Genomic DNA, 19,879 nt, shown 5'->3' with positions numbered 1-19,879 from the left:
CAGATGGATGGTTCCTGGAGGAGCAACCTAGAGCCTAAGCTGTATGGGCAGGGAGGGTGCATGTGCTGTGAGCAGGGGCAGGCCCAGTGTGGCTGAGACACTGCGAGCACACGCCAGTGTTATTTGTTTGCAGCGTCCCTCCCTCCCCACAGTGTGACTGAACAAGTGAGCCTAAAAAAGTGTCCACCACTGCCCCCTTGTGTCAGGGCGGAAATCAAACACTGAAGAGACCAGCAAAAAGAAGATAAAACCGAGGGAACCACCTTGGAAGTGACAGGTGCAATAGATTAAAACCCTGTAGTTAGTATCGACTACATAGGAAGGGGTCTATAGATCTTGAGAAATATAAGCCAGACCAAGAAACTATCCAAAAATGAAGTGACCCCACACTGCCCACAACACCAACCAGAGAAAGTCCTAGATATATTTTTACTATTTTTATGATCATTCTTTTCTTTTTTTTCTCTTCTTCTTCTTTTCTTTTCTTTTTTCTTTTTTTAACTTTCTTTTAATTTTTAAATCCTCTATTACTCCTTTAATTTTCATTTTTATAACCTACTATTAATTTTCAAAAAAAGACTATTTTTAAAGCAAACTTCATATATATATATATATTTAATAACTTTTGTGACTTTGTTTTCTTTTTATTTTTTTTTTTCTTTTCTTTAATATTGTATTTTTGAAAATCCAACCTCTACTCTAGAATTTTAATCTTTGCTTTTTGGTATTTCTTATCAATTTTGTACCTTTAAGAACCCAATCTTCAGTACCTATTTTTACTTGGGAGTGAGATTACTGGCTTGACTGCTCTCTCCCCCTTTGGACTCTCCTTTCTCTCCACTAGGTGACCTCTGTCTCCTCCCTCCCCCTTCTCTTCTTTACCCAACTCTCTGAATCTCTGTGTTCCAGATGGTGGAGGACACTTAGGGAACTGATTGCTGGCTGGATCTGTCTTTCTTCTTTTCATTCCCCCCCTTTTATCCTCCTGGCCACCTCTGTCTCCTTCCTCCCTCTTCTCTTCTCTTCTCTTCTCTATATAACTCCATGAACATCTCTGAGTGGTCCAGACTGGAGCGCACATAAGGAAGTGATTACTGGCTAGCTTGCTCTCTCCTCTTTTGATTCCACCTCATCTCATTCGGGTCACCTCTAACTCCCTCCTCTCTCTTCTCTTCTCCATGTAACTCTGTGAACCTCTCTGGATGTCCCTCACTGTGGAGAAACCTTTCATCTTTAACCTAGATGTTTTATCAATGGTGCTGTATAGATGGAGAAGTCTTGAGACTACTGTAAAATTAAGACTGAAAACCAGAAGCAGGAGACTTAAGTCCAAATCCTGAGAACATCAAAGAACACCTGACTCCAGGGAACATTAAGCGATAGGAACTCATCAAACGCCTCCATACCTACACTGAAACCAGGCACCACCCAAGGGCCAACAAGTTCCAGAGCAAGACATACCACGCAAATTCTCCAGCAACACAGGAACACAGCCCTGAGCTTCAATATACAGGCTGCTCAAAGTTACTCCAAATCCATTAACATCTCAGAACTCGTTACTAGACACTTCATTGCACTCCAGAGAGAAGAAATTCAGCTCCACCCACCAGAACACCGACACGAGCTTCCCTAAACAAGAAACTTTGACAAGCCACAGATACAACCCCACCCACAGCAAGGATACTCCATAATGAAGAGAACTCTACAAACTACAAACTCTACAAACTCTACAAAACTACAAATCTACAAAATACAGAAAGGCCACCCCAAACTCAGCAATATAAATAAGAAGAAGAGACAGAGGAATACCCAGCAGGTAAAAGAACAGGATAAATGCCCACCAAACCAAACAAAAGAGGAAGAGATAGGGAATCTACCTGATAAAGAATTCCGAATAATGATAGTGAAAATGATCCAAAATCTTGAAATCAAAATGGAATCACAGATAAATAGCCTGGAGGCAAGGATTGAGAAAATGCAAGGAAGGTTTAACAAGGACCTAGAAGAAATAAAAAAGAGTCAATATATAATGAATAATGCAATAAATGAGATTAAAAACACTCAGGAGGCAACAAATAGTAGAATAATGGAGGCAGAAGATAGGATTAGTGAAATAGAAGATGGAATGGTAGAAATAAATGAGTCAGAGAGGAAAAAAGAAAAACAAATTAAAAGAAAAGAGGAAAATCTCAGAGACCGCCAGGACAACATTAAACGCCCCAAAATTCTAATCATAGGAGTCCAGAAGAAGAAGACAAAAAGAAAGACCATGAGAAAATACTTGAGGAGATAATAGGTGAAAAGTTCCCTAAAATGGGGAAGGAAATAATCACCCAAGTCCAAGAAATCCAGAGAGTCTCAAACAGGAAAAACCCAAGACAAAACACCCCAAGACACATATTAATCAAATTAAAAAAGATCAAACACAAACAACAAATATTAAAAGCAGCAAGGGAAAAAAAAAAAAAACAGATAAGAAAGCTTTCTCAGCTTTCTTATCTCAGCAATGAAAAGAAATAGAGGAAAACAACAGGATGGGAAAGACTAGAGATATCTTCAAGAAAATCAGAGATACCAAGGGAACATTTCATGCAGGAATGGGCTCGATAAAGGACAGAAATGGTATGGATCTAACAGAAGGAGAAGATATTAAGAAGAGGTGGCAAGAATACACAGAAGAACCGTAAAAAAAAGATCTTCATGACCCAGATAATCATGATGATGTGATCACTGACCTAGAGCCAGACATCCTGGAATGTGAAGTCAAGTGGGCCTTAGAAAACATCACTATGAACAAAGCTAGTGGAGGTGATGGAGTTCTGGTTGAGCTATTTCAAATCCTGAAAGATGATGCTGTGAAAGTGCTGTACTCAATATAAAACCAAATATGGAAAACTCAACAGTGGCCACAGGACTGGAAAAGGTCAGTTTTCATTCCAATCCCAAAGAAAGGCAAGGCCAAAGAATGCTCAAACTACTGCACAATTGCAGTCATCTCACATGCTAGTAAAGTAATGCTCAAAATTCTTCAAACCAGGCTTCAGCAATGCATGAACCATGAACTTCCTGATGTTCAAGCTGGTTTTAGAAAAGGCAGAGGAACCAGAGATCCAATTTCCAACATCCACTGGATCATGGAAAAAGCAAGAGAGTTCCAGAAAAGCATCTATTTCTGCTTTATTGACTATGCCAAAGCCTTTGACTGTGTAGATCACAATAAACTGTTGAAAATTCTGAAAGAGATGGGAATACCAGACCACCTGACCTGCCTCTTGAGAAATCTGTATGCAGGTCAGGAAGCAACAGTTAGAACTGGACATGGAACAACAGACTGGTTCAAATAGGAAAAGGATTATGTCAAGGCTATATATTGTCACCCTGCTTATTTAACTTATATGCAGAGTACATCATGAGAAACGCTGGACTGGAAGAAACACAAGCTGGAATCAAGATTTCTAGGAGAAATATCAATAACCTCAGATATGCAGATGACATCACTCTTACAGCAGAAACTGAAGAGGAACTAAAAAGCCTCTTGATGAAAGTGAAAGTGGAGAGTGAAAAAAGTTGGCTTAAAGCTCAACATTCAGAAAACGAAGATCATGGCATCTGGTCTCAACACTTCATGGGAAATAAATGGGGAAACAGTGGAAACAGTGTCAGACTTTATTTTTGGGGGCTCCAAAATCACTGCAGATGGTGACTGCAGCCATGAAATTAAAAGACACTTACTCCTTGGAAGGAAAGTTATGACCAACCTAGACAGCATATTCAAAAGCAGAGACATTACTTTGCCAACAAAGGTCCATCTAGTCAAGGCTATGGTTTTTCCTGAGGTCATGTATGGATGTGAGAGTTGGACTGTGAAGAAGGCTGAGCACTGAAGAATTGATGCTTTTGAACTGTGGTGTTGGAGAAGACTCTTGAGAGTCCCTTGGACTGCAAGGAGATCCAACCAGTCCATTCTGAAGGAGATCAGCCCTGGGATTTCTTTGGAAGGAATGATGCTAAAGCTGAAGCTCCAGTACTTTGGCCACCTCATGCAAAGAGTTGACTCATTGGAAAAGACTCTGATGCTGGGAGGATTGGGGGCAGGAGGAGAAGGGGACGACAGAGGATGAGATGTCTGGATGGCATCACTGACTCGATGGACATGAGTCTAAGTGAACTCTGGGAGTTGGTGATGGACAGGGAGGCCTGGCGTGCTGCGATTCATGGGGTCGCAAAGAGTCAGACACGACTGAGTGACTGAACTGAACTGACCACACAAGCGGATTCCCATAAGGATAAAAGCTGATCTTTCAATAGAAACTCTTCAAGCCAGGAGGGAATGGCAAGACATACTTAAGGTGATGAAAGAAAATAACCTACAGCCCAAATTACTGTATGCAGCAAGGATCTCAATGAAATATGAAGGAGAAATCAAAAACTTTAGAGACAAGCAAAAGCTGAGAGAATTCAACACCACCAAACCAGCTCTCCAACAAATGCTAAAGGATCTTCGCTAGACAGGAGACACAAAAAGGGTGTATGAACTCGAACCCCAAACAAAGTAAATGGCAATGGGATCATACTTATCAGTAATTACCTTAAACGTAAATGGGTTGAATTCCCCAACCAAAAGACAAAGACTGACTGAACGGATAAAAAAAAGACCCCCATATATGTTGTCTACAAGGGACCCACTCAAAACAGGGGACACATACAGACTGAAAGTGAAAGGCTGGAAAAAGATATTCCATGCAAATAGAGATCAAAAGAAAGCAGGAGTAGCAATACTCATATCAGATAAAATAGACTTTAAAACAAAGGCTGTAAAAAGAGACAAAGAAGGACACTACATAATGATCAAAGGATCAATCCAAGAAGAAGACAGAACAATTATAAATATATATGCACCCAACATAGGAGTACCACAATATGTAAGACAAATGCTAACAAGTATGAAAGGGAAAATTAACCATAACACAATAATAGTGGGACAGTTTAATACCCCACTCACACCTATGGCCAGATCAACTAAACAGAAAATTAACAAAGAAACACAAACTTTAAATGATACAATAGACCAGTTAGAGCTAATTGATATCTATAGGACTTTTCACTCCAAAACAATGAATTTCACCTTTTTCTCAAGTGCACATGGAACCTTCTCCAGGATAGATCACATCCTGGGCCATTAATCTAGCCTTGGTAAATTAAAAAAAAAAATGAAATCATTCCAAGTATTCTTTCTGACCACAATGCAGTAAGATTAGATCTCAATTACAGGAGAAAAACTATTAAAAATTCCAACATATATAGGCTGAACAACACGCTGCTGAATAACCAACAAATCACAGAAGAAATCAAAAAAGAAATCAAAATATGTATAGAAACGAATGAAAATGAAAAGACGACAACCCAAAACCTATGGGACACTGTAAAGGCAGTGCTAAGGGGAAAGTTCATAGCAGTACAGGCATACCTCAAGAAACAAGAAAAAAGTCAAATAAATAACCTAATTCTACACCTAAAGCAACTAGAAAAGGAAGAAATGAAGAACCCCAGGGTTAGTAGAAGGAAAGAAATCTTAAAAATTAGGGCAGAAATAAATGCAAAAGAAACAAAGGAGACCATAGAAAAATCAACAAAGCCAAAAGCAGGTTCTTTGAAAGGATAAATAAAATTGACAAACCATTAGCCTGATTTATCAAGAAACAAAGGGAGAAAAATCAAATCAATAGAATTGGAAATGAAAATGGAGAGATCACAATAGACAACAAAGAAATATAAAGGATCATAAGAGACTACTATCAGCAATTATATGCCAAAAAAATGGACAAGGTTGAAGAAATGCATAAATTCTTAGAAAAGTACAACTTCCCAAAACTGAACCAGGAAAAAATAGAAAATCTTAACAGACCCATCACAAGCATGGAAATTGAAACTGTAATCAGAAACCTTCCAGCAAACAAAAGCCCAGGTCCAGATGGCTTCACAGCTGAATTCTACCAAAAATTTAGAGAAGGGTTGACACCTATCCTACTCAAACTCTTCCAGAAAATTGCAGAGGAAGGTAAACTTCCAAACTCATTCTATGAGGCCCACCATCACCCTAATACTGAAACCTGACAAAGATGACACAAACAAAGAGAAAACTGCAGGCCAATATCACTGATGAACATAGATGCAAAAATCCTTAATAAAATTCTAGCAATCAGAATACAACAACACATTAAAAAGATCATACACCATGACCAAGTGGGCTTTATCCCAGGGATGCAAGGATTCTTCAATATCTGCAAATCAAATATGTAATACACCAGATGAACAAATTGAAAAATAAAAGCCATATGATTATCTCAATAGATGCAGAGAAAGCCTTTGGTAAAATCCAACATCCATTTATGATTAAAACTCTCCAGAAAGCAGGAATAGAAGGGACATACCTCAACATAATAAAAGCTATATAAGACAAACCCACAGCAAACATTATCCTCAATGGTGAAAAATTGAAAGCATTTCCCATAAAGTCAGAAAACAAGACAAGAATGCCCACTCTTACCACTATTATTCAACATAGTTTTGGAAGTTTTGGCCACAACAATCAGAGCAGAAAAAGAAATAAAAAGAATTCAAATTGGAAAAGAAGAAATAAAACTCTCACTGTTTGCAGATGACATGATCCTCTACATAGAAAACCCTAAAGACGCCACTAGGAAATTTCTAGAGCTAATCAATGAATATAGTAAAGTTGCAGGATATAAAATCAACACACAGAAATCCCTTGCATTCCTATACACTAATAATGAGAAAATAGAAAGATAAATTAAGGAAACATTTCCATTCACAATTGCAAAGAAAATAATAAAATACTTAGGAATATATCTACCTAAAGAAACTAAAAACCTATATATAGAAAACTATAAAACACTGGTGAAGGAAATCTAAGAGGACACTAATAGATGGAGAAATATACCATGTTCATGGATCAGAAGAATCAATATAGTGAAAATGAGTATACTACCCAAAGCAATCTATAGATTCAATGCAATCCCTATCAAGCTACCAACGGTATTTTTCACAGAGCTAGAACAAATAATTTCAAAATTTGTATGGAAATACAAAAAACCTCGAATAGCCAAAGCAATCTTGAGAAAGAAGAATGGAACTGAAAGAATCAACCTGCCTGACTTCAGGCTGTACTATAAAGCTATAGTCATCAAGACAGTATGGTACTGGCACAAAGACAGAAATGTAGGTCAATGGAACAAAATAGAAAGGCCAGAGATAAACCCATGCACCTATGGACACTTTATCCTTTACAGAGGAGGCAAGAATATACAATGGAGAAAAGACAACCTCTTTAACAAGTGGTGCTGGGAAAACTGGTCAACCACTTGTAAAAGAATGAAACTACAACACTTTCTAACACCATACACAAAAATAAACTCAAAATGGATTAAATATATAAACCTAAAACCAGAAACTATAAAACTCTTAGAGGAGAACATAGGCAAATCACTCTCCAACATACACCACAGCAGGATCCTCTATGACCCACCTCCCAGAATATTGGAAATAAAAGCAAAAATAAACAAATGGGATCTAATTAAAATTAAAAGCTTCTGCACAACAAAAGAAACTATAAGCAAGGTGAAAAGACAGCCTTCAGAATGGGAGAAAATAATAGCAAATGAAGCAACTGACAAACAACTAATCTCAAGAATATACAAGCAACACCTGAAGCCTAATTCCAGAAAAATAAACAACCCAATCAAAAAATGGGCCAAGGAACTAAATAGACATTTCTCCAAAGAAGACATACAGATGGCTAACAAACACATGAAAAGATGCTCAACATCACTCATTATCAGAGAAATGCAAATCAAAACCACAGTGATGTATGATTTCACACCAGTCAGAATAGCTGCAATCCAAAAGTCTACAAACAATAAATGCTGGAGAGGGTGTGGAGAAAAGGGAACCCTCTTACACTGTTGGTGGGAATGCAAACTAGTACAGCCACTATGGAGAACAGTGTGGAGATTCCTTAAAAAACTGGAAATAGAATTGCCATACGACCCAGAAATCCCACTGCTGGGCATACACACCAAGGAAACCAGAATTGAAAGAGACACATGTACCCCAATGTTCATCGCAGCACTGTTTATAACAGCCAGGACATGGAAGCAACCTAGATATCCATCAGCAGATGAATGGATAAGAAAGCTGTGGTACATATACACAATGGAGTATTACTCAGCCATTAAAAATAATACATTTGAATCAGTTCTACTGAGGTGGATGAAACTGGAGCCTATTATACAGAGTGAAGTAAGCCAGAAAGAAAAACACCAATACAGTATACTAATGCATATATATGGAATTTAGAAAGATGGTAAGGACAACCCTGTATGCGAGACAGCAAAAGAGACACAGATGTATAGAACAGTCTTTTGGACTCTGTGGGAGAGGGAGGGGAGATGATTTGGGAGAATGGCATTAAAACATGTATAATATCATATAAGAAACAAATCGCTAGTCCAGGTTCGATGCAGGATATGGGAAGCTTGGGGCTGCTGCACTGGGATGACCTAGAGGGATGGTATGAGGAGGGAGGTGGGAAGGGGGTTCAGGATGGGGAACACGTGTACACCCGTGGTGGATGCATGTTGACATATGGTAAAACCAATACAATATTGTAAAGTTAAAAATAATAATAATAATAAAATTTTTAAAAAGCTGATGCTGTTAAAGTGCTGCACTCAATATGCCAGCAAATTTGGAAAACTCAGCAGTGGCCACAGGACTGGAAAAGGTCAGTTTTTGTTCCAAAACCAAAGAAGGGCAATGCCAAAAAATGTTCAAAATACTGCACAATTGTACCCCTCTCACACACTAGCAAAGTAATGCTCAAAATTCTCCAAGCGAGGCTTCAACAGTAGTGAACCAAGAACTTCCAATGTTCAAGCTGGATTTAGAAAAGTCAGAGGAACCAGTCAAATTGTCAATATCCATTGGCAAGAGAAAAAGCAAGAGAGTTCCAGAAAAACATCTACTTCTGCTTTAATGACTACACCAAAGCCTTTGACTGTGTAGATCACAACAAACTGTGGAAAATTCTTCAAGAGATGGGAATACCAGTCCACCTTACCTGCCTCCTGAGAAATCTGTATGTAGGTCAAGAAGCAACAGTTAGAACTGTACATGGAACAAGGAACTGGTTCCAAATTAAGAAAGGAGTACGTCAATGCTGTATATTGTCATCCTGTTTATTTAACTCATATGCACAGTACATCATGCAAAATGCCAGACTGGATGAAGAACAAGCTGGAATCAAGATTTCCAGAGGAATATCAATAACCTCAGATATGGTGATAACACCACCCTTATTGCAGAAAGTGAAGAGGAACTAAAGACCCTCTCAATGAAAGTGAAAAAAGAGAGTGAAAAAGCTGGCTTATTGCAGAAAGTGAAGAGGAACTAAAGACCCTCTCGATGAAAGTGAAAAAAGAGAGTGAAAAAGCTGTCTTAAAACTCAGCATTCAGAAAATGAATATCATGGCATCCAGTCCGTTCAGTTCATGGCAAAAAGATGGGGAAACAATTGAAACAATGACAGGCTTTATTTTTCTGGGCTCCAAAATCACTGCAGGTGGTGACCACAGTCATGAAATTAAAAGATGCTTGCTCCTTGGAAGAAAAGCTATGACCAGCCTAGATAGCATATTAATAAGCAGAGACATTACTTTGCCAACAAAGGTCTGTCTAATCAAAGTTATGGTTTTTCTAGTAGTCATGTATGGATGTGAGAGTTGAACCATAAAGAAAGCTGAGTACTGAAGAATTGATACTTTTGAACTGCAGTGTTGGAGAAGACTCTTGAGAGTCCTTTGGACTGCAAGGAGACCAAACCAGTCAATCCTAAAGGAAATCAATCCTGAATACTCATTGGAAGGACTGATGCTGAAGCTGAAACTCCAATACTTTGGCCACCTGATGCAAAGAACTGACTCATTTGAAAAGACCCTAATTCTGGGAAACACTGAAAGTAGGAACAGAAGGGTACAATAGAAGGTGAGATGGTTGGATTGCATCACCAACTCAATGGACGAGTTTGAGCAAGTTCTTGGAGATGGTGAAGGACAGAGAAACCTGGAGTGCTGCAATCCATGGGGTCACAAAGAGTCAGACATGACTGAGTGATTGAACAAGAACAAGAAATGTTGATGAATGTGGTGTTTGCTCCAATGTGAGGGATGAGATAAGGGAATAACGCTGGAGCCATCGAGAGCATTAAAAAAATATCCATAAAGCAATTCCTGAAAAATAAATAAATGGATTAATTTAAAAGTTGAAGCTTTCAGATTTGACATTTTTGGGGAAATGACTTTTGATAAGATGAAGTGAGATACCAGATTTTAAAAATGCCAGGTTGTTCTTTCTAAAAAGATTTTTAAGTAAGCTTTTTTCTCTCTCACTTAGAAGAAGGAAAAATTTCAGCCTTTCTGAGCATAGTACATATGGTTGTCTAGGCAACAAGCACAATAATAACATCTACAGCATCCATGTGAACCTTAATTATAGCATTTTATTAAACTAGCACATGTTAATTCTTTAGCAAAGCACATATATTCTTTACTATCTGGAAATATCAGCTATTTATACATCGCCTTTCAAATTAAAGTGCCTGCTTCTTTACCAAGTTTCGTGACAAATGGCTAAGAATTCTAGCAATTTCTTTCATGATATTTCAAGAATGAAAGCCAAGGTTGATGAGATGACATTTTGTTTATGTTATGTTCATTTTACCAATTATTTATGGAGTGTCACTGATGTGCCTAGTGCACTGGGAAAGGTTTTAATTTTTATTCTTGTTTTCAGTATAAAACACAGTCTCTGCTATAAAAGATGTTTAAAGCATATTAAGGATATAAGGCTGTCATGTAAAAAAGGTCCAAGAATATCAATATTTAAATATCTCCATATACATTATCTGAATAAGTAATCCAATCAAGTGTTCATTTGAATCAAGCACCAGACTTTGATACTGCTGCATAACAAAATAGCACAAATCTAGTGCATGGAAAGCATACAAATTTATGAGCTTACAGTGTTGTAAGTCAGAAGTCCAGGTGAGCTCAGCTGGTATCTCTGATCCTGGTTTCACAAGGCCAAAATCAATTATCAGTGGGCCGGGGCTCTTAGCTAGAGACTGCGTGAAGGTCTTTGCTTCCAATCCCATTTATTCTGTCTGAATTCAGCTCCTTGTGGTTATAAGACAAAGTCCCTGTTTTCTTGCTGGCTGTCAGTTGGAAACTGCTCTCAGCTCCTAAAGGTTGTCAACATGGTCTATTTTCAGTTGCATGCATCTGCAAGCCAACAAAGGGGCACCAAATCCACCCCTGCCCCCAGCAATGCTGCCGTGTTTTGAGTCTGATTCCTCCTTCTTTGACAAGCTGGAGAAAATTCTCTGCTTTTTAAGGGGTCAGCTGATTTGATCAGACCCACAGAAGCAATCTAGTATAGCTAAAGATAAATTGACTTAGAATTTGAATTATATCTGCAAAATTTCTTTAGAATTTTATCTAGATTAATGTTTGACTGAATAACCAGAGGAAAAAACTCTTGGCTATCCATATTAAGAATACTGCCTACCATCCTATAGGACATCAGAAAAGGATGGGAATTACTGAAAAATATCCAGAGTTGAAATGGGTTTGGACTCATCTTTGAAAAACAGGTAAAATTTGGGCATATGGATGCTATTCCAGGTGGGAGAAACAAAGTGAACCAAAGCAGAGAGATTCAGGTAAGGAGTAGGTTTTGTATAGAACAGTAGGTAGACTTGTGGACTTTATGATCAGAGGCTTTATGATCTAGTGAAAAGTGAACTTTATAGCTATGTGACTTGAGCAAGTTACTTTAACCTGGTGACTCTTAATTTGATTATCAATAAAATGAGGGTAATAGTGGAATATGGCTCAAGATTATTGAAAGTGCTTGGAAGTTTAATAGAGATAGAAAGATAAATATATACAGATAGAGAGATATAAATATAGAAAGAAAACTGCTGCTGCTAAGTCACTTCAGTCATGTCTGACTCTGTGAGACCCCATAGACAGCAGCCCACCAGGCTCCCCTGTCCCTGGGATTCTCCAGGCAAGAATACTGGAGCGGGTTGCCATTTCCTTCTCCAATGCATGAAAGTGAAAAGTGAAAGTGAAGTCGCTCAGTCGTGTCTGACTCCTAGAGACCGCATAGACTGCAGCCTACCAGGCTCCTCCATCCATGGGATTTTCCAGACAAGAGTACTGGAGTGGGGTGCCATTGCCTTCTCCAAAGAAAACTTCTAGCTTCTGTGAATGCATACCAGGATTATCATATCTTTTATCACATGGAGTTACATTTTTAATTCACATTGTTTTGGGGATTATGGGATACCTGTTGGTGTTTGTTGCTTCTTAGATGTATATTTCACTTTGTATTTTGAGTTTTTAAAGTATTATGAAGCCCACATTATTCTGTATGTCTAGATAATTGGTGGGAGAAGGCAATGGCACCCTGCTTCAGTACTCTTGCCTGGAAAATCCCATGGACAGAGGAGCCTGGTAGGCTGCAGTCCATGGGGTCTCTAAGAGTCGGACACGACTGAATGACTTCACTTTTACTTTTCACTTTCCTGCATTGGAGAAGGAAATGGCAACCCACTCCAGTGTTCTTGCCTGGAGAATCCCAGGGACGGGGGAGCCTGGTGGGCTGCCGTCTATGGGGTCGCACAGAGTCGGACACGACTGAAGTGACTTAGCAGCAGCAGCAGCAGATAATTGGTGAGAACATTAAACTGAATGAAATAAAAATTTGGGGGAGGTAGATATCACCTCTGTCCCTATTCCTTATACTTGCCACTCATGGTTGACACAGCACTACTGATTATTATCATTTGAATATAAAATTTCAAATTAGTTAACAGTCCCTAATAGTAGTATCATGCTTTCCAAGGTTACTGAGAAAAATATCATTTGGAATGGGATAAGAAATCTTCATGAACTAAACATAGGTGAATTATACTTTTTTACTGATCTATCTGATCCACCAATTATCCATTGAAGACAAATGAATACCTACTAGGTGCCAGACATAGTATTTGTGGATTACAAAGACGGATAAGACATGCTCTCTGCTCTGACAAATCTTTTTCACCAGTGACGAAGTGTCTAGGAAAAGCTGTTTTCCTTTATTCTCACAACTGCTACCACACTCAATATTTCTGACACCAAGTGTCTGGGTTTATCCCTACACCAACCAATTCTTCAACACCAGCTGGGTGTCCTATAATTCAATTCAGTTCTCACACTATCTATATAGAATTGTGGCTTGGTCTTTCTGATGAGCAGCTGCCATCCAGGAGCCCACCAAGGGACAAAGGATACTGCTATCACCCAGGAAATTCCTAGGGTTTTAGCTCTGTGTCAGGAACCAGAGTCAAAGGTCAAATAGTGGGACAAAAGATGCTCTTAGCACTCTTGTCACTTAGAAAATTCCAATGATTTTAGGAGCACTGTTCCAGGAATCAGAGGCAGATAGCAATATACATGTATTTCCTATATTTTATACGGAGATACACACTTATGCAAGCATGTTGTTGTTGTTTAGTCATTAAGTTGTGCCTGACTCTTTTGTGACCCCATGGCCTATAGCCTGCCAGCCTCCTCTGTTCATGGTATTTCCTAGGCAAGAATACTGGAATGAGTTTCCATTCCCTTCTCCAGGGGATCTTCTCCACCCAGGGATCAAAGTCATGTCTCCTGTGTCTCTTGCATTGGCAGTGGATTCTTTTACCACTGAGCCACCTGTGAAGCCCATATGCAAGCATACACATGCACACATAATTAATTATAACAGTCTTGTTAGTTAATAAACAGTATTATTATATGTTAGGCATTTTTAGTATATACATTCTGTTAAACCATATTGTGTGAGATCATGTTGAGTAGCTATATGGTACAATGACAAGTTTCTGCTTGTTTATGGATTTATTCATTCCACAATCATTTATTGAGTATTACTTATTTGCCAGGCTATATCACACACTACTAATGCCAAGATGAATACGGCAACTCCCAAGGAGCTCACTGTCTAGTGAATGTAAAAGATATTCCAAAGAATGTCATGCAGGGGTTATGGTTATAAATTAGTGATCTGCAACCTTCATGTAAGTATGAGACTCACAGTGTGTTTCCTTGAGAAATGCAGTGAAACCAAAATTATAATCCCTATACTTTAAAAGCACCAAATAGAAAGTTACAGTAAATCTTTCATTGACAAGAATATATATTAAACTTGAGCATATTTGCCAGCCCTCCTTCGGATTAAGTAGAGCCCTTTCTATGGTGGCCTTTTAAAATGCAAATGTCCCTGGAGAGTTAATCCATTAAATCAATATCACATTAGTGGCTTTTTTTCCCCCTTTGATAGAAGGAGCCCAATGAAGAATGAAGATACAGAGGGTTAATTATAAGAAGGGATGGTACATGGAGAAATTTCAGAAAGTCCATCTACTTTACCCTTTTGCTGAGGTCCTGATGCTACATTTCTATCTTAACTGAATACTTATTTTAAATGGAAGCATGTTACTAAGCAGCACTCAATTTCCTTTGCATATCTTCACTGTACTTCTCAACCCACTTTTATTAAAGACTTAATTTTGCGTTATAGTGGCAAAGTGGGCTACAGGAATGTATGTAATACTTTAGCTATAATGCTTTTTTTTTGCAATTTGGAAGGAATAAATACATGAACGCATGTTACTAACCTTTTGAAAAATATCTTAAACCAAAAGATTCACTCCCATCTTAAGTCAGGGTACGTATGTTCTCAGTAGTTGATGCCATTTATGAGCAAATCTTCACAATGATTTCCAATAAAGGATTGCAGAGGCAAAAATCTTTTCATTGGCCTTAAATATACCATGTGCTTTCCTGCTATGTTTTGTTTGGGGACTCAGCTAATCTTCCATTATGTACACAAATTTGACCTTTAGCTAATTTTTCTAGTTATTATAAAGCCCAAATAAAATATACAACATATCCAGCAAATTTCCCTAACAATTCAAAGCATAACTTCATAATGAAACTATCATTTGTATTCTTCTACAATTGATTTTCATTAAGATTGGAAACAATTGGGTAGCCTTTCCCTTTTCCAGGGGATCTTCCCAACTCAGGGACTGAACACAGGTCTCCTGCATTGCAGGTGGATTCTTTACCAACTGAGCTATCAGGGAAGCCCAATTTTTCTAAACTACTTATTTTAAAGCTTAAATAAAATATAGAACATATCCAGTAAAGTTCCTTAACAGTTTAAAACATAACTGCATAATGAAACTATTGTTTGTCTTCTTCTATAATTGATTTCCATTAAGATTGTTTTCTTTACAACTTTGTCTTATGTTTTCTCCTTTATTTAATGAAATATTGCTAAAATATCATTCCCACACTATATATAGAGAGAGTAAATAATAACAATCCTGTTTTTGGAATAGCAAAACCAAAACTCACCAGGCACATTTCCTGATAATGGTAATGAATGACAAAAGAGGTATAACAGTAGTTTGACTACAGCATTTGAGTTTGAAAGATTTTATTTTGTTTTAAAGATGTGGCAGTAAAGACGCTATGTATGGCCACTCACTCTCTGGCTCTGGATTGAGTAAATTTATGTCTTTCTTCCTTTTGAGGGCAGGGGGAGCAGACTAAATGTGCAACGGTGCAGCATTCAGGATCTTATTTCACCCTGACTAGGTATGTAACTAACTCCCCTGCAATGGAGCATGAAGTCTTAACCACTGGACCATTTGGGAAGTCCACTGTAAGTTGTTTAAAATCAATTACATTTCTGTTTCCAATTATGACCATGGACTTGAGTAAGCTTAATATACTTGCCTTTATTAGACCTGAAAACAAAATGATCAAGGATGGAGATATTGCATATATCCTGTGTGTATATTTGTACACGTATTTCTATATCTCAATTTTATTCTATTGTAATAATTCTATATTAAAGTTTATAATTTAATGTAGCACTGCTGCTGCTGCTGATGCTAAGTCGCTTCAGTCGTGTCCGACTCTGTGCGACCCCATGGACTGCAGCCTACCAGTCTCCTCCGTCCATGGGATTTTCCAGCAAGAGTACTGGAGTGGGGTGCCATTGCAATACAACCTCCTTAATATTCATCTAAGGTATAAGTGCATGTAATTTGTTACATTATGCATTTTCTTTTAATTTTACATAATCTTATTTAGGAAATATAATTTTAAAGTAGTTGAACATGCTTTTTATTATTTATATTTTTAATGATTTCAAGGTAAAGGGGAATGGAGTGAGTCGAAGTATAGATGAGCCAAGAGAGCTATTGAAGTTCTAGGGGGCTGGGTGATTGGAGCACTATTCCCTCTACTTTTGCATATGTTTGATATTTTCTAAGAAAAGGTTCATGTAACTTTAAAAATATTACTTTCAGTAACATAACCTAATTTTTTAAATGTTTAAAGTTTGAATATACTCATGAAGCTAACTGTATTTAGCTTCTTAGCAATTATTACATCCCATGGGGAAATCACAAGTTTTAATAAAGACTAGAGAGAGAATCCGGAGAAGGCAATGGCACCCCACTCCAGTACTCTTGCCTGGAAAATCCCATGGACGGAGGAGCCTGGTGGGCTGCAGTCCATGGGGTCGCTAAGAGTTGGACACGACTGAGCGACTTCACTTTCAATTTTCACTTTCCTGAATTGGAGAAGGAAATGGCAACCCACTCCAGTGTTCTTGCCTGGAGAATCTCAGGGACGGTGGAGTCTGATGGGCTGCCATCTATGAGGTCACACAGAGTTGGACACGACTAAAGCGACTTAGCAGCAGCAGCAGAGAGAGAATCGGAGAAGGCGATGGCACCCCACTCCAGTACTCTTGCCTGGAAAATCCTAAAGATGGAGGAGCCTGGTAGGCTGTAGTCCATGGGGTAGCTAGGAGTTGGACACGACTGAGCGACTTCACTTTCACTTTTCACTTTCATGCATCGAAGAAGAAAATGGCAACCTACTCCAGTGTTCTTGCCTGGAGAATCCCAGGGACGGGGGAGCCTGGTGGGCTGCTGTCTATGCGGTCGCACAGAGTTGGACATGACTGAGGAGACTTAGCAGCAGCAGCAGCAGCAGAGAGAATCTGATTTAAAGAGTTAGCAAAATGTTAAAGCTTGGTATGATAATTTCACATAAGTTATATGAAATGGCTTCTGTAAATGAGCACATTTTAATTTCAATATTACAGAAGGAAGAAAAATAATCAGTTTTAGTGTCTTTCAGCTTAGCTCCATAGAAAGCAAATCAATATCTCACCTAGATGGAAGAGATGGGAAAACCAACATCTCTTGACTTCTTAATTTTGCTGGATGTTGATATAATTTCACAACACTAGCTACTTATTTCAAAGTTTGGTTTTGACCTCATATTTTGTATACATAAATAGGTTCTCAGTTTCAAAGTAGAAGTTGTGAAAGTGTCTGATAGATGAGAACAACCTCACCAATAGAAGTTTAAATAGCAACAAAGAAAAGTAGACAAATACGTGTTTTATATTAGGTCTCAGGGATTCTGAAGCACATGAAGGAGAAAAAGTGAAAGGTCCTAAATAGTTGCCCCCTCGTCACTGGCAGACAGAAGAGCAGAATTTGTTTCATATTTCTGAATGCTAAGCCTATTTTTGAATATAGAATGGAATGTCTATAGATTCTTGGTGGCATATTCTTATAAGGTATTAAATTATTATTGTGGGGAAAGACTTGAAATTTAAAGTTTCTACAGGGAAAATTAGTTTAATAAATAATGCTCACTATGAATCTGTAAATATTTGGGAACATTTTGTAGGATTTTTTTTTCAAATACATATTTTTACTCTTTATTAATAAACATCTAGAAAAATGCACATAGCATAATATTTTAATGTTTTTTGCTTTACATTTCAATCAAGAATAATAAAAATTTAAACGAATACATTGTATAAATGCAATTAAGTGTAACAAAATAATTCTCTGGTAAATTAATTTCTTTTTGACTGTCTCTCACCCCCTTCTCCTGCCCACTTCCATTCCTCTCTCTTGTCTCTCTTCCTTTTTTCCTCCCTTCTTTCCAATAACAGGCATGCTTGAAACCTTACTGTATGCCTGCAACTATACAAGGCATTAGGAATAAAGCAGAGAACAATGTAGACATGTTTCATACCCTCACAGATTTTCCAGTCTGTTGGGAACAGCGGACAAATAAGCAGGAGAAAGAATGAAGAGGTAATATGAGAAATCCATTATGCTATGAGAGCACATAAGATGTGAACTTTCCCTTTTCCTGGTTATTAATCCTTTTTAGTGAGCCCAAGGAGAAGGAAACGGCAACCCACTCCAGTATTCTTGCCTAGAGAATCCTGTGGACAGAGGAGCCCAATGGGCTGCCGTCTATGGGGTTGCACAGAGTTGGACACGACTGAAGTGACTTAACATGCATGCATGCATGCATTGGAGAAGGAAATGGCAACCCACTTCAGTATTCTTGCCTGGAGAATCCCAGGGATGGAAGAGCCTGGTGGGCTGCCTTCTATGGGGTCGCACAGAGTCGGACACGATTGAAGTGACAGCAGCAGTGAGCCCAAAGTGAACCTCCTTCTCTTTAAATCTATATCATATTTATATATGTCTTTCTAACAATACCAGGTCAAAATATGCTTCTCACTTCCATCTTCACACTAGACACCTACCCCCCACAATTCCTTGGTACCCAGCACAGAAATTCTTTATGTTTACTGGTTCCTCTAAATCTCAAGAGTAACACCTATTATTTTTAACCAACTAAAGTAGCAGATATACAAGTAGCAGAATCTCTAGATAACTTTTGCTGAATCTCAAGTGGGTATTCTCAAAGTTGAGTAGAGGGTCTGTGGGCTTGTGTACTTATAATTTCGACATGCTTTCTTCTGTTTGGTATTCCTGGATAGAATTGGTAAGTCATTTCTGACAATTTCTGCTATGTCATAGGTTATTAAAACTATCCTTTCTCCTTTCATTTTAAACATCACCTTCACTCTAGTGATCCAAACCGCTGCATATGTTGGATCTTACATGGAGAGACTTACAGCATTCATTCAAGACCATTCTCCATTGTGAGTCCCATAAAAAGATATGCACATATAATAGCTCTCCAATAACACATTGTGACTTCTACTTAATAGGGCTCCTACAGGCAACATTTTGAATTGTAATTTTATGTGCTATTCCTGTTAATGTGATTTCTATAGAAATGTTATGTAGTTGCAGAAATAAACATTGATAATGGATATTGTTTAATTAAGATATATAAATAATATAAGAAGTCTAATGAATCATTAGATGGAGAGCTTGGATTCTAGTCCTATTGAAGCCATTTACTTCCAAATTGCTGTAGTGTTCCCCAGGCTTTCATTACACTATCTGTAAAAAGATATACTTGCATTGCCCACAAGGAATGTAGCTCTGCTGCTTATCTCACATGGTTGTTATGAGGCTCCAAATATCTGATGAAGACTTTTGGAATTGCTTTTAAAAACTGTAAAGCACAATGCAAGATGAAAATTTTATTCTACTATTAAACTTAGGCAGTTAACTTTTACTTTCATTACTGTTTTTGTAACACATTTTTGCTTTAAAATCTGATAAATCAAATACTCATAAAATAGAGCTCATAGTCAATTCGGGGTTCCAAGTAAAACATTTCATTTTGTTAACTAAAGTACTATTTTTATTCAAGTCAGGATAGCTACTTTTACTCCTTGTGTGAACTGAAAAAAATTCAATGCCTACACCTTTAGTGTG

Source organism: Bubalus kerabau, chromosome X (genome assembly GCF_029407905.1).
Source record: "Bubalus kerabau isolate K-KA32 ecotype Philippines breed swamp buffalo chromosome X, PCC_UOA_SB_1v2, whole genome shotgun sequence".
NCBI classification, from domain to species: Eukaryota; Metazoa; Chordata; class Mammalia; order Artiodactyla; family Bovidae; genus Bubalus; species Bubalus kerabau.
The sequence above is the reverse complement of the archived record's forward strand: the minus strand, read 5'-3'. Positions refer to the sequence as shown.